The following is a 14697-nucleotide window of genomic DNA, read 5'->3' on the forward strand; positions in this document are numbered from 1 at the left end:
TGACTACACATTATTTTTAAGATTTAGTCTTGATCTGGGAATAATAATTAGCAAATTGTGTCTCCTGAAAAAAACATTACCTGTAATGGCATCCACGAATTGGTGGCTGAGAAGGACGTGCCTTGCCTTTATCTCATACTCATGTCATTTGGTTAACTAACATGATATTTATTCTGGGAACTGGAGCAAATATGGTCATAAAGCAGTTTGCACAGTGAAAAGCATTTACTTCCTTTACTGCGGAATGCCAGCATCACCAATATTTCCTTAAGAAAAGTGAAAAAAAGAAGGCAGCTGGAATCGTTTAAGAAGTCAAGAGCTTGCTGAATAATAACCGATACCTACATGGGAGCTACAAAGCCTCACCATAATCTGTTTGTGCATTTCCCACCACTTAATCTGTGGAGTGTCTGAATTAATCCCAGGGTTCATTTGTTACCCTTGGTAAAAATTTGGCTGCTACATCTGCCAGATCAAATGCTGAATTGAATCAGGCTAAGCTAAATGCTTTCTTTATATCTAAATTTTTCCAGTGGTGGTGGGATTCTGAGACTGCCTAAATACACTAATATGACTTAGAGAAGATAGGTACTAAAATTACCTTCCAGCCCAAGGTCTGGTAAGTCAAGCAGGTTATTTTCATTTGTTCCATACCAAGATAAATTCAGACCGGAGAACCTCCGAGCGGTTTTTGGCACAGCTGAGTGCTTTACTCGGGCTTGCTCAGCAGTCATCTGCAATAGAGTAACACGCACCACAACAACGTGAGGGGGACAATTCACAGCCAAGAGGTACGCCACAGAATATTTTCTGCAACAAACCAGCCTCATCGTACTGTTGGAATCAGGATACTTTATTCTAGAAACTCTGGTGTTAGTCCAGACTGGGGGAACCACTGACCTAGCACGATTGTTGGGTTTTCCAAGCTCCGGCTGAACTTTTTGATTTACTTAAGACTTTTACAGTTACTTTTGACTCTTTGCCATCAAAAGAACCAGAAAAATTATGTTCTTTGACCCTATCTGTACAGCATTTTCACATGCAGACAAATAATTACTTCCAACACTGCTCAAGTCCTTTAACTGTAATGGTAAAAGCACTTGAGGAATTAAATACTATTGTGGCTTTTTTAGCCTGAAAGTGTGAAATATGAAGAATAAAGCAGAGCAACGGCTATTATGGGAAGCAGGTGGGAAGGAAAGAAGAAATTCTGAGAGATGATCTGCCCTGCCCGGTGCCAGGCAGACACAGCAGCCCAGAAGCTGCTCCTAAAAAAGCTCGTGCAGCGATGCTACGGCCTTGTCGGCACTCTCTCCAGGTACTCAGCAGTGGGAACAAATGCAAAATATCCGCTAATATTTTGCATAATTTCTCCTTGCCGCTGTTTAAACCCATTACTTATTCAAGGCCATTACATTTTTTTCCAGCTGCCTGTGGACACAGAAGGCAAATTCCCTTCTGGGTTTTTGTTGTTGTTTTTTTGGGGGGTGGGGAGGTTAACGACAAGGTTTAGGTTTGAATGGCTGGGCTTTCCTTCATCCAATCTCTGCCGATGTAAGAAGTTTGCCTTTCCCGACAGGTTGTGTTTTCCAGTCTTCTCCTCATTCCAGTGCTCTCCTTTGGTCATGCTGTTCTGTGAGCGAAAGTTTACCTAACACTCGCTGCAGACTCATTGGGGCCAGCCGCTGCCTCAGGCTGTCCCAAACAGCTGTCATCAGAGGTTGTCAGCTCACCTTCAGCACCGTCTTATTTGTAGTGAAAGTTCTGCAGTGCACGTTTGAGACAGCAGCGTCTAAATGTCCCCAGCGCAAGCAGAGGTGCTCTAATGCAGAATGGCCTGCTTTCATGCCAAGGCTGCACGTAGAAAAAAACAGAGATAAGGTGGCATCAAAAATTGTCCTAATTTATATAGCCACAATGGATATACATTTCCAAAAAGCATGGCACAAAGTTAGGGGTATCTGTATCCCAGACACAAGAATGACCCAACTGTTACAGTATATTGCATGATATTAATGTCACATGATTGTAGCAGAAAGTAGAGAATGCTTGTCTGTTTTAAAGAAAGCTTTGAAAAACCCCTGTGCAATTCTTTCTCTTGCAGATCACAAGGGATAAGTATGACACAACTGAACTGAGAAAGCATTTAATATCTAATGGGTCATTCCTACTCTTTGTAGTCTATAGATGTCTGTTATGCTGCTTTATAGCACAATAATCTGATTCCCAAATGTTTCTTACGTTACGCAGTGCCTGCATATTAACAGAAAATGTTAACTTATTAAAAGGCCTCTTCCACTGGAAATTTTGTCTCTTTTTACAGGAATAAAAGCTGGTGAGGAAAGGAATTTCTGAAATTAGGGGGATTAATTTTAAATTAGATGGAAATCTGAACATTTCTCTGGAATTATAAAGAAGAGCATTGCTTTGTTTTCATAAGGTTGAAAATACTGAATTTCTATAATGTTCCTTTGGTTAATAAATGACATTAAAATCCTATACATATAGATAATATTGCATCAAAATGAAACAGGTAAAAGTCAAAATATCCTATTTCAAAATGTTACAGTGCTACGATAAAAGAAGATGTTTTGCCATCTAGTGAAATATGTCAGAATATTCTTCCCATTATCCAAACTGTAGCTGAAATAAATGACCTTAAAAAAATACTCATTTTTGACAATACAACGTTTTTTTCCGCAGAAATCCTGCTTTGAAATGCATTGATTACCTCCAGTTGAAAACATTTTGCTTCCCCTAAGTCTATTGCTCTCTTTGTACTTAGGGTCATCGCTCCCTTGGCTTAGCTATCTTCAGAGACAGATTAGTCATAAGTATTGAAAACAAATTAAAAATTTACATCCAACTCTGCAAGCTGCACAGGCTTACAGGTAGTCAGACATCTTAGAGATAAATTCAAGTGCCTGAAAAATCAGGCATGACTTCTGGATAAGTCAGTGAGAGCTGCACCTCCTTTGATTAGCTCTGAAACTTGTTATCGTAGACCCCCAATTTGGAGCTGTGCATCTGGGAGTGTTTAAACTTAGTAAGGAAAAAAAGCAAAGAAGTTCTTCCAGCAATATGTTACCATGGAGTTACGGGAGCACAACCTTTATTTGTTAAAGCCTGCTGATTATCAGGAAGACTGGATGGAGACCGAGCCTACACGCTGTTCCTAAAGCCTCAAAATTAAGTTTAGGAGATTTGCAGGGGAAAAACCACAAGCGACCATGTAAGATTCCATTTTTAAAACATTAACGTGTTTTAATAAATCAGTTTATGTTTGCTACGTATGAGCTGCTTGTACATTTTAGCTTTATCCGTGATGTTTGCGTGTTTGCCCTGTCAAATCTTCCATGAGATTAGTTCCCAGGGCCTACAGCCCTAAGAGAGGGTGTGTTACATCCTGGGCTCTTGGAAGCCTAGTGCCTTGCTTTTCAGGATGCAAAATCCATCAGGCTGATTTCATTCCGACAGCATTACACAGGTAGTAACCTCCGTCAGGACCACCTCAGGAAGAAATGAACGTCCAGCACGGAGTGCTTGTGTTAGCAACGGCAGCTTACGCAAAACACTGACAGCTTCACACTGAGAAGCCCTGAAATCCATGAATGATGACTAAAGTAATTTTAGCTTAATAAAAAAAAAAAAAAAGAGGTTTGTCAAGCATCATTGTTTTGGACTTCTCGTGACCTCACTTAGCAGAATGGTCCCACTGCCTGTAACCTTTGTCTCCAGTATTTTCTGTGATAACTAGCTTTGTAGGCATTTGTTTTCTATCATCAAATCATTAAATGGTAATGCAATTGTTAGTTTAATTTCCCCAGTTCTAATACATTTTGCAGCCAGTAACCATTCCCAGTTCATTAACTGACTGACCTCAGCATTAACACCCCCTCTGCTAGGGTTGCCTTGGAAACAAAGCTTCCTGTGCGTAATCCAAGCTTATCTAGCTCTTTATCCTACATGTGACCCTTAATTACTTGCTAAATTAGAATGGTTTTCTGAAAATCACAAGAGGAGGTTAATATGTTCTTCCAGAGCTGGTCAAGCTAAGATGACACTAAATTCACAGGGAATTCAAATTACATGATCCCTGAAGGCGTCTCTTTCAGAAGGAAGATGAACTTTCCCAATGGGAGGCAGTGTGCCATGATAATGCTCCTGTCACTCACTTTCCTTGCCCTGCTTGTCCAGCTACAGCTTAATCCAGTTTGAACAATGTAGTAAGTAAATATCAGGTTGATTAATTATGGTGCCAGATTCAGTAACCACTTGTCTTCTGTAATTAACATTGTAATTGAAATTAAGTAATACACTTCATACACAGATTTCTGGACTAGGAGGAGGAACAAGGGAGAATACTCAAGGCTGTGACAGGGAAATTAGGAAAATAATATCAGGGGTCAAAATATGAATTGTCTCTTTAAAATCGTGGCACATTTTAAGAAACTCCTCAGTGAAAAAGAAAAATTACTTTATTAGTCCCAGGCATCTTGGAGTAGAGATCAAATGGGGTTGGTTTGTCAAAATATTGCTTACAATTTCTGAAAATACACCTTTCCTTCACCGATTTGATAAATGGAAATCGTAAGAAAAGGTGATGCTCTCTAGGATGCCCAGTGGCTTTCCTCTCCGTCGTTTCCAACGGCACATGACTTAGCAAGTCTTTTGCCTATGTGCGCACCTTTACAAAGCTGCGCTTAGGCTAAGATGCTATCACACGGTCTCAGAAAAAACCAAAACCAAACCCCCTTGCGTCTCAGCTGGAGAACATAGGCCAGGCTGAAGCATCTCCTCAGTAGAGCCAAAAATAGAACTAGCGCAATTTCTCTCTCCTCACTGTCTGCGGCTGCCCAGCCCTCAATGCTTCTGCCTCAGTCCAAGCTGGACTTAACCGCACGATCTTGTCTGTAGAGCTGCTCTGAGGGTGACCTTCCCAGGGGAGGCACTCTGGTGTTACACACACGGTTGACAGGGCATACGCCTATCTGCACAGACCAACACTGAGCCACTCAAAAGCAGCACTTGCAAATTGCTTACATGTCCTCCATCTTTTATTGACATAGCACGAGGTAAGTTTTGCGTTGTTTTTATACTGTTATCTAAATCCATAATCGCTCTCTTTACTACCTTACATGTGGGGCACTGTCATATTTCTGGAAATAAATAGTCTATGGATGTGTCAGCACTTTACCTCTCACCTCTCAGCGTGCTCTGGGGAATGCTCTGGATCTCAGCCTGCTCTGAAGATGCAGTACTGCTTGCTGCTGTTAACGTAGCGTTCAGCTTGCAACCTGTCCAGGAAATCTCGTCGGTCCTGCAGGCAAGACCCCAGCGGAAAAGGATCCTCATCACCGTCTGATGATAACAGAAATGTGCCCTTTGGATAAATGCAGTCTGTGCTGTCTATCTGTGCCTATCTTTGTGGTTCCTCTTCATGCTGCATGTTTGGGTGAATGTGCCAGGTCAGCTGTTTACCACAATTGCCCTGCGGAAATACCCGCTCTTGTGCAGGTCTCCAGGGAACAGTAAGCTAGTGGAATGTGTCAGTAAGCTAGCAGAATGCCTCAGTTTCACAAAGCTCACTGGAACAACATGATTTAAGGGTTCTTTTCCTTCTGACATACATACTGCCTCTCTAGTGAGCAGTAGCACGCTTGGGGCCTTGCAGATCCATTTTCCCATACAGATGTCACAGAAAAGGAGGAGAAAGGCAGCTTGAGGTTGGGAAAGTCACCGGTCCTGGCACAAGCACGAGTCTTCTTTAGGCCCTCCAAAAGTTCATGCTTCTGAACATTATCGTTAGGGATAAGAATCCCTGGGTTCTGTGTTCTGGAGATGTCAACTTCTATAGCATTTTCACCAGGAGTCTAGTGTCTGGTTTAGCGATGATGGGTTTCTCCTAGCTAGTCACAGTTTCTTTCCACACAGCGTTTCATTCACTACACATACATTCAAGCACAGCCAGTGCAAAAACCACAGTCTGTTTCAGCATGCCCCTATCTATTACACAATGTAAAATAATTTGGGCCTGCGTACAAACGCTTGCTTTCACGGATATACATAAAGCTCAGGGACTAACCGTTAGGATGGGAAGGGACTAGACAGGTAAGTGCAGTCTACCAGTTGTACTGCAGGTTCCTCTTGGTCTAAGACATATTTGTATTTTACACTTTAGTTACAGATACAGTCGCCTGCATTTCTGCTCAGAATTCCTAAGTTCAACGCAAGATACCTCAGGGGTTTATTAGCATGATAAGCAATGATTCCCCCGAGACTTTTTAGAAAGACTTCACTGTGGCCTCATTTGTTTTCTCCCTTTTCTTTCCTCCCCCTTCCAATGTGGTCTCTTTAGCGTGTCCAAATGCTCACAACATTGGCGGCTGAAGGACAGATTCATTGGTACTGTATATCCACAGGGTCTTTGACTTCCCTGCTGAGCCCTTGGGAAAATATGATGGCATTTTTCTAAGAGTAATGACAGAGAAACGATACCATCCATAGCTTGGCAGGATCTGAGACAGTTAAGCTATTTAATTCTTTGTGATTATACAGAATTTATCATCCTGCCAGTGGATCTCCCCCCAAGGAATCATCTCACGAAGATGCATTCTAGATGCGTGAGAGAGATTAGCAAGTGCTAAGCAAGAACATATTCACATGTTCTTTGGTGTTTCTGCTGAAATTTCCAGCAAATATGATTATGCTTTTCTAAGCGAGCATCTATCCATTGGTAACTGGACTGACGGTGGCAAATATTTTCTCAAATAGAGAACGCTGTCAGACCCTGCCAATCCAAGTAGGTTTCAGGCCAGTAAACCATTTTCTGTTCTCTCTTTGCTGAACCACCATTTCCCTGTTACTATATTTGAATTCAAATGTCATTTTTGGGACAGAATTCAAAAAAGTTCTTATAAACAGGAAACATTTTTTTGTTTCCTATAGTGAGGAAGTAGTAGTTGAAACAACTTGAAGGGACAGTTCCTTGTCTCAGCTGCTAATTTCTGTAACTTGGGAGTCTCTGGATGTTTTCCTGTGTGTCACAGTGGATCGTAGGGCAGGTTTCCATGCCTGGAAAGAAGACTTTTAAAGGAGTAAGTTTCCATTTTCAAATGAGATTTTAAAAATCCTCCATGCACAATTGCTAATACTGCCTCGTAACCATGATAAAATCTTTGGATGCCATCCAGATTCTTGAAAGGCACCTAGGCTTTCATGTGAGCATGCACAGCAATATGCATACACCCTTTCTCCCTCCCTTAAGAGTATTAGTCTTCATACATTTCATCTTCACTTAAAAAACCACCTTATTATCAGGACTGGTGAGCCCTATGACGTTTGGGGGTGGGAGGGGGCTTTCCAAGCATTTTGAATATTTTTTCCAACAGTTTTCATTTTCATAAGAACACAGAAAGCATTTTAAGACATCGAGCCCAGATATCCACCCTTCCCTTACTTCAGTCTCGACAGTCAATGTATGTGGAATTACAAGGATGGAAAACAGGATTACTGATGTTCCGTCACCTGCCCCCTCCCTTCCAGCCCCCCTAGGAACAAGGAAATTACCTTCCTTCTTCAAAAGGGTACACTTTGGAGAAGGGTCAGTTCAGAAACGTGGGCCTGATCTTCATATTCATTGCGGGAACCTCATTATTACCATAAGAAATCAGACCTCAAAAAACCTAGAAAGGTGCTGAAAAGACAGAGGGAAATGGAGATCATGGCGTCTGGTGGCCAGAGAGAGGCCCGACACTGATTCCCCTGGGGACAAAGGAAAGAGACAATTATCTTTGTCTCTGTCTAGTGATGTGTCCTCTACTCTTCTTTCGTGTAGGTAAGAGGTAGGAGGAGTAGAAAGAGAGAATATTCTACCATCTAAAAGAATGCTAAGCTACTAGGTTGCAGCAAGCTGTGATTGGTTTCTCTCATAGCAAAATCAACAGGGGAATGAAGGTATCTGAATGAGAGACCTCTTCTGAAAAAACTGACTTTGTTGTACTGTTAGATTGACATTGTTACATGGCATGAAGATAACCAGTTTGAAAACAAGTTCTGGAGATCCCAAACACTTGAGATTTGTCTCCAGCTGCTCTTGAGCTATTTAATTTTTGTCCCTGGTTTATTTCTTTGTTTCAGATCCTTTTGATCTCTATCTTGGAACAAGAAAAAAAAATAAAATCGTACAATAATGCCTTATACTCTATGGCATATTCCATTTCAGGATCCTAACAAAGGGTAAATAATAAGATACATAGTTTCAACTCTGAATCACAATGGAAAAACATTTCAGTTTCCTGAGGCAAAACTGGAGAAAATAGTTCAGAAAAGAAAGAATAACAAAACAAACATAGAGTCCTTGAGGGATCTAGGTAGGCAGTCAGCAAGATCCTTCAGTTACCTCAGTCTGCCATGTAAGTCACTGACAGAAAGAGTTTTAGGGGTTTTCTAGCGACCAATAGGCTCTACCAATGCGGTGTCCTTGACCGTAGAGTATGGCAGATAAGCTCTGGGGAATACTGCTGTAGTGTTTCAACCCACAGCCACTTCACAGAATTTCTCCAGATCCTTTGTGATCACCGCTGCTCCAGCGCAGAATGGCAAGGGCTGCATCCCGGCACTTGAGCCGCTCCGGTTCTTAACCCAGCACATATATTCGAATGTGTCTTTGTCAGCAGTTTTCACTAAGAAATTTATGTGCAGCTTGAGCACACCTTCCTTTTGGCCAGCTCCTCTATAGCAATTCTGACACCTTCAAGCACCAGAGCAAGCTTACCTAGAGGTTTGAGGCATTTGCTTTGTTTCAAGGCTGAAACGAGATGACATAGCTGTGATGATCCTGCCTGCGAAGGTCCTGCTTGACTAACCTGATCTCCTTCTATGACAAGATGACCCACTTAGTGGATGAGGGATAAAGGCTGTGGCTGTTGTTTACCTGGACTTTAGTAAAGCCTTTGACACTGTTTCGCACAGCATTCTCCCGGAGAAGGTGGCTGCTCACAGCTTGGACGGGCGTACGCTTCGCTGGGTAAAGAACTGGCCGGATGGCCGGGCCCAAAGAGTTGTGGTGAACGGAGTTAAATCCCGTTGGCAGCCGGTCCAAGTGGTGTTCCCCAGGGCTCAGTACTGGGGCCAGTTCTCTTTAATATCTTTATCAATGATCTGAACGAGAGGATCGAGTGCACCCTCAGTAAGTTTCCAGATGACACCAAGTTGGGCGGGAGCATTGATCTGCTCGAGGGCAGGAAGGCTCTGCAGAGGGATCTGGACAGGCTGGATCGATGGGCCGAGGCCAGCTGTGTGAGGTTCAACAAAGCTCAGTGCCAGGTCCTGCACTTGGGTCACAACAACCCCATGCAACGCAACAGGCTTGGGGAAGAGTGGCTGGAAAGCTGCCTGGTGGAAAAGGACCTGGGGGTGCTGGTCGACACCCAGCCGAATATGAACCAGCAGTGTGCCCAGGTGGCCAAGAAGGCTACAGCATCCTGGCTTGTATCAGGGCAGTGATCATCGCCTTGTACTCAGCACTGGTGAGGCTGCACCTCGAGTGCTGTGTTCAGTTTTGGGCCACTCACTACAAGAAAGACACTGAGGTGCTGGAGTGTGTCCAATGAAGCTGGTGCAGGGTCTGGAGCACAAGTCTGATGAGGAGCAGCTGAGGGAACTGCGGTTGTTTAATCTGAAGAAAAGGAGGCTGAGGGGAGACCTGATCGCTCTCTACAACTACCTGAAAGGAGGGTGTAGCCAAGTGGGGGTCGGTCTCTTCTTCCAAGTAACAAGCGATAGGACAAGAAGAAATGGCCTCAAGTTGTGCCAGGGGAGGTTTAGATTGGATGTTAGGAAAAATTTCTTCACCGAAAGGATTGTCAAGCTCTGGAACAGGCTGCCAGGGAAGTGGTTGAGTCACCATCCCTGGAGGTATTTAAAACACGCATAGATGTGGTGCTCAGGGACATGGTTTAGTGGTGGGCTTGGTAGTGCTAGGTTTACAGTTGGACCTGATGATCTTAAGGGTCTTTTCCAACCCTTTTGTAAAACATGCAACTATGGCTCATTGCTGGCTTCAGGTCAATGGCAAAAAATCCATTGATATTAGTGGAAACATGCTCTGATCCATGGTAATTTTTTATGTTGCTGCTAAGTATTGATGTTGGAAAGTTGTTGGGAGGTTTCCATCCAAAAGTAAGTAGGTTAATCCTGTAATTAATGTTAAGAACTACATTTTGCCAGTTGTTAATCATAAGAACTCTCTTCCTCTGAGTTTTAAGGAGATCTAACTAAAGCGTAAGGAGGGATGTGCAAGCCACAGATTGCAAGAGCACTATCCTGTTTAATCTAGGAAAAGAGAATGTGAATTATTATTTACATGGTAGAGAGGAAAGACCACGTCCCTCGGCCTGCTAGTGACGCTCTTCCTAATATTGCCCAGGATGCTGTTGCACACCTTTGCTGCGAGGGTGCAGTTGCTGTTTCACGTCCACCATGTTGCCCACCAAAACAGCTCTGCAGAGCCGTTTTCTGTCTGATCGCACCCCAGACTCTCCTGCTACATGTGGTTATTCCTCACCAGGTGCAGGGGTTTGCACTTCTTTTGTTGAACTTCACACGTTTTCTGCTGGCCCAGTTCTTCGGCCTGTCCGAGTCCCTCTAGAAGCAGACCCACTGTTGCAACCCAGGCCTAGGAAACAGGTCTGTTTTCTTCTTTCTTCTTCTAGGTGCAACAGGGCTAAGAATGGAAATGGGAGTGTGTATGGGGTAAGTAGTGAAACTTTGGTTGTTATTGATACTCCATGTTCTGAACATTTTAAAGCCTTAGCTGTGCTGAGTGTTGCCTTTTTTATGTAATCCATACAGGTTTGTTTCTGTTCTTAGACAAAAAACCTTTTAATTACGAGAAAAGCCTGAAGAAGCTATGAGAATAATGCTTATAGGAAAAAAAAAAAACAACAACAAAAAACCAACAGTCTTTTTTCCCAGAAAACTAAATATTTTGAAGAATTCTGTTCTGCCTTTGCACAGCCATGCATAAAAAGCTTGTCAGGATCATTGGTCTGTTATTTTTAAGCATTACCATAGCCACTGACAGAGAGTAACTGAAACAAGTGCATGTTTTCTTTGCAAAGTCTTCAAATACTTGCAACTCCAAATTAAAAATTCCCTTTTGGAAAGCTGGTGCATGATTAAAGCCTGGCTGTTGGAGTGCCTGTGGCTGCCTGGAAGTGAACTGAGGGCTCGTCTAATGGATAAAACAAATTCTTTTTTGTGTTTGAACAAATACAGATAATGCTGACAAGTACTTTCCTTACTATGGATCGAGACTGCAACAAGCAGGAAACTGCAGAGAGAGAAGTAGGTGATGTTGGCGAAGGATGGTAAGAAAAGGAGATGAGGGCAATCAATTACCAAGCCCTTTGATGCAAGATTCATCTTAAATGAAGGTATGTGTGATAGAGATGTCTGCTTCAGACATCGGTTGCTCTACCACTGATATGAGGAAACTGGTACTTCTGTGGTAGTTTGTTCAACGCCTCTTAGGCATCCACTTAAGATGAGCTGACTCTTTCCCTTTTTAGTACTCATTTCGCTGTCCTAGCTATACAAGGAGCCTAGGATGGTCACAGCAGAGGTACATGCCTATCCTGAAAATGTAGCTGTCTAAAAAGTAAGGAGACATTGATCTACGGCGTAACCATAGACAATACCTACCTTAGGTTATGACCACACTCCAAAACTGTGACATGTGATGTCCTCAACTAACGGTTATACTGGGCCCACCTTCCCATATATGTGCAATTTTCACCTGCAAAAACCTCCTTTGCTAAATTTACCGATAGGTTATGCTGTTGAAGAAGATGGTTTATATGCATTGGTAAGAGTCTTTTGTGCTGGTATAAACTGTGCATAATATTGTGCCTTCAATAGAAAAACTGGGAGTGCAATACCTTTGCAGACTCGGTACGATGATAAATAGGTCCACGTTAACAGAACACTACACAAACTGCAATGTATACTTGTAGAACTAGCCTGCTGAGAGATATCTCTGGCAGAAATTATATTTTCTGAGATAGAATTTATCTCAGTGAGACCAGTGATCTCAGTGATCTTGACAATAGGCATTGCAACCAACACGGGCTTTAATGAAGACTTTTCACACACTTTGCACTGCTGGGGGGCTTCCCAGAATGGCTACATGGTTACACACGTGTTCACATGTACAGGTCAAACTTCCTTTGAGAGGTTGTGGAGTCTCCTCTGGAGATACTCAAAACCCACCTGGATGCCATCCTGTGCAACCTGCTTTAGATGAAGCTGCTTTAGCAGGGGGGTTGGACTAGACGATCTCCAGAGGTCCCTTCCAACCCCTACCAATCTGTGATTTTGTGATTCCTTGGCATTAATCGAACCTCCTTGGCACCAAGAGGGTTGAGAGTTTAACAGTGCAAGTGCAAAGGCCACAAAGGGAAGAGATGAAAAAAACTGGTCATTCGCTGTCTTTTCAAATCAAATTTTTTGAAGTTTGATATCCCTAAACTTTCTGCCACTTAGCCAATGTATGTTTAAAATATATATTTATACATGTGAAAGTTTATATGTGTGCATATACATATGCACATACAGCTTGATTACTTCATTTTCTTCTTCAACTCAGAGAAACAAGTAGCTGAACTGAGATAGTTATTGCAGTGTAGAGGACACATTCAGTACAGAGTGATTACACAAAGCAAGTGGAGTTTTTCTTTTTGACAGTATGGTAATTAAGAAATAACCATAAGGTGATCTGGGAAATCCTGTTCCTTGACTATGGACTGCTGTCAAGTACTCTGGAGTTTTGCATGCTCTATGACAATTATGAAACAGCGATGAAGTAGTATATAAAACAAAGGGGTACAATCAGTCAAATGACAGAAGAGTTGATAGCAAGAATGATATATGCAAAAGTAGCTGCATAATGTTCTATTTTACCTACTAAAAAGTTGAGACAATTCAATCTAACATCATAAAGTTATGCAGTGCAGCATCTGTTTGCTTAAATCATGTATTGCTTCTATGCTGGTGCCTCTGCGTGGCAGAATTTCAGACCTGCTTATGTGTGTGGGTGAGTGGGTAAGAGAGAGATTTGTTTCAAGGCTAGTGCTTTTGGTTTTCTAGTCTCTTTCAGTGTGGTTCAGTTATTTTATTGGCATGGTAAGTTCCAAGATTACTGCCAAATGTATGAAGTAGACAGGACAAGGCTTCATGCTGTTCTGTTTGGATCTCTGACGCATACACCATTTTATCCTCCTTAAGTAATTGCAGCATACTGTATTGCTCCAGTGTTCTAGAATTTTACTTGAAAAATTACTTTCTAGATTTTTAAAGAACAGAAAAACAGCTGAGTTTTCTGCGTCTAGTTATCTGCCTAGAACAGACTACCAATTCCCTTAATATCTCCCACAGATGTGCTCTAAAAAACAAAAATATATTCTTAAATTATTTAGAGATACTTTAGAATATAGTTGGATGGAAGACACTATACAAAACAAAACATCAAGTAATTCTTTATCTATATTAACAAGTATTAACTTACCAAGAAGACTTAAGATACTTATATATATAAGTTCTTCTAAAATTTATCTCAGGAATATTTTGCTTGCATGTCTCATCCAATCAATATATTTGCTTAATCCTTTGTGTAACTGAGAAAGAGAATGTACCTTTCACAGTGAATATGCAAGGTTTTACTTTCATCCATGCTGAAGCAGATGTGTGCCCTTTAAAAAAAAGAACTTAATCTCTCCTGAATGACTCCAAGATCATCCTCTTCTTTTGCAGGCTCTGAACCTGTTTACCGACTCTTAAATTGGTCATACTCACAGATTAGGCGAGAGGAAAAGATGTCAGAAACTAATGGGTATGAAAAAAGTAGAACAAAACACAAGGGTGGAAAGAAGCTGAAAAGACCCCACTCCTCATAATTATTTTCTTCCGGAATGAGGCTGTAAGACAGAGCAATAGATAGTACTTAAGAATGAAAAAGAAAGTTCTAACTATTGGTTCAATCATCGATTTAACAGGGGCACGTTCTGGTCCAGTGGACTGCTGTTGCAGTGAAACAAAGCCGACACCTGACCCTGCTCCGTGATGCTGCACGCTGACAAAAAAATAACCATATTTCTCACCTTTACAAATATGACCCTCTCTGAAGTAGCGTCCAGATCACTAACCAACTTTCACCACTGTCAACTCGCGTAATCGAGGGCGTGAGTGTCACCAAAGGTTTGCTCTGCTCACTTCCATGGAGGAAGGCTGGTCTCCTATGTTGTGAGAAACGGTATCATTTTTCCTGCAGGATTTCCAACTATTCTAAAAATGAACAGATAGAGCCTGTGTAAGTGGGTCTTTGCTAGTAATACGGATGGAAAAGAGCAGATTATTTACCCTTCAAACACTCTGCGGACTGTTAATGGCATGCAGCCCCGCAAGAGGCCGCAGTACAAGAGAACGCACGGCTGCCGGAGGATCCGCTAAGCCCCAGCCGCCCGCGCAGGAGAACGCCGCCGGCCCCTAGAGCGCTCCCGCAGCCTGCGGAGCCTCGCGGGCACCCCTGAGGGGACGGGGAACGGCCTCGGCAGCGCACCCGGGTCCGCTCGGAACCGCTGTCAGCCCGGCTCCCGCCCAGTCTCGGGCTCCCCGTTCCCACAGAGGAGCCATCCCGCT

The 14697-nt window shown here is 42.6% G+C and overlaps 1 long non-coding RNA gene across 1 annotated transcript; it reads right to left on the bottom strand.

Moving 5' to 3' along the window:
* Positions 1–188: 188 nt before the first annotated feature.
* LOC129199941 (uncharacterized) lies at positions 189–14503 on the bottom strand. Its single transcript, XR_008574776.1, has 3 exons — positions 14160–14503; positions 5205–7074; positions 189–1854 (listed from the first exon to the last, which is right to left on the bottom strand). It is a non-coding gene; the product is annotated as an uncharacterized LOC129199941 (long non-coding RNA).
* Positions 14504–14697: the final 194 nt, after the last annotated feature.

This window comes from Grus americana, chromosome Z (assembly GCF_028858705.1).
Source record: "Grus americana isolate bGruAme1 chromosome Z, bGruAme1.mat, whole genome shotgun sequence".
Lineage (NCBI taxonomy): Eukaryota > Metazoa > Chordata > Aves > Gruiformes > Gruidae > Grus > Grus americana.